The 1,702-nt window shown below is 39.1% G+C and overlaps 1 non-coding gene across 1 annotated transcript; it reads right to left on the bottom strand.

Moving 5' to 3' along the window:
- Nucleotides 1–1,168: 1,168 nt before the first annotated feature.
- On the bottom strand, nucleotides 1,169–1,330 carry LOC115939958 (U1 spliceosomal RNA). Its single transcript, XR_004074726.1, has one exon. It is a non-coding gene; the product is annotated as a U1 spliceosomal RNA (small nuclear RNA).
- Between the last annotated feature and the right edge of the window lie 372 nt (nucleotides 1,331–1,702).

Genomic DNA, 1,702 nt, shown 5'->3' with positions numbered 1-1,702 from the left:
CACTCCCCCTGCTCGTGTTCCCTCTCTCGCTGTGTCTCTCTCTGTCAAATAAATAAATAAAATCTTTAAAAAAAAAAAATACTACAAAAACAAAATTGCTGGAAACAAAAAACTGGAAGCAAACAAGATCTCCTTCAATAGGTGAATAAACTATGCTTTATCTATATAATGAAATATTATTTAGAGATAAAAATAAATGAGCCATCAAATCATGAAAAGACATAGAGGAATGTTAAATGTGTATTGCTAAGTGAAAGAAGCCATTCTGAAAAGGCTACATGCTGTATGATTTCAACTATATGACATTCTGGAAAAAAACTATGGAGACAGTAAAAAGATAAGTAGTTGCCAGAGGTTCAGAGATTAGGAGAAGGGAAAAATGGATGAAGTGCAAGGGATTATTTTCATGGCAATAAAGCTATTCTTTATGATACTATAATTGTGGATATATAATACTATGTATTTGACAAAACGCCTAGAACTTCACAGCGTAAAGAGTGAATCTTTTTTTTTTTTTTTTAAAGACTTTATTTATTTATTCATGAGAGAGAGAGAGAAGCAGAGCGAGAAGCAGGCTCCCAAGGAGCAGGGAGCCCGATGCGGGACTCGATCCCAGGACCCTGAGATCATGACCTGAGCCGAAGGCAGACGCTTAACCATCTGAGCCACCCAGGCGCCCAAGAGTGAATCTCAATGTATGAAAATTTAAAGGAAAATCACTTAGAAGGGGGAGAGATCCTAGAATAAAATGCAGTTTTTTTGGTTTTGTTTTGTTTTTTTGAGAGAGAGAGCACGCTCGCATACACATGCAGGTGGTGAGAGGGGTGAGGGAGAGAGAAAATCCTAAGCAGGCTCCATGCCCAGCATGGAGCCGGACACAGGGCTTGATCTCACGACCCTGAAATCATGACCCTGAGATCATAACCTGAGCTGAAATCAAGAGTCGGACACTCAACCAACCGAGCCACCCAGGCACCCCAGATTATGACAAAATAATCTAACTGTATTATGAGTTAGCAAAACAACCTCACTAATAGGAGAAAATGGTGTTCATCTAAGTAACTTTGGAAATGAGTAGCCTGTAAGATTATAGTCAAAAGAAACTATCCACAGCACCATACTGTAATTGATAATATTAATTCCCACATTGGGGGTTAATTTTTTTCCCCAGGGGAGAACACAAACAGTCCCCCACTACCACAAATTATGCAGTTGAGTTTCCCACATTTGGAGAAATCACTGGGGTCAGCACATCCTGAGTGCAACGGATAAGCCTCACCCTGGGAAAACCGCTTTTGTGATCATGGCATTTCCCCTGCCAGGTAAGTATGGGGGGGTTAATTTTTGATACTGCTATACTTATATACTAGAATCAGTGCATTGGAATTGAAGTAAATGGATGGTATGTGTGTGGGGGGAAAGCCAGTTTTCTCACTGTTGAAATGGGAGTTTACAAATAAGCAAGGGGGGGAGGCTAGAAAGATCTATGTGGTAATGGCTTAGAGCTGGAGAGAGTATGAACTTCTGTTTAGCTTAATGAATAAAGATAGTTACATACAGAAATAGTTATAGATATATGTATATACACTGGTTAGTATATATACATACACTTGATCTGTCAGCTGAGTAATGACACCCCTATCAAAAAGTTCATCCAGCATTCGGATCTTGGATCTTAATACTATTCTCTAATAAAAGGAAC

This window comes from Leptonychotes weddellii, unplaced genomic scaffold (assembly GCF_054177405.1).
Source record: "Leptonychotes weddellii isolate Sample4059 unplaced genomic scaffold, ASM5417740v2 HiC_scaffold_16818, whole genome shotgun sequence".
NCBI lineage: Eukaryota > Metazoa > Chordata > Mammalia > Carnivora > Phocidae > Leptonychotes > Leptonychotes weddellii.
The sequence above is the reverse complement of the archived record's forward strand: the minus strand, read 5'-3'. Positions and strand labels throughout refer to the sequence as shown.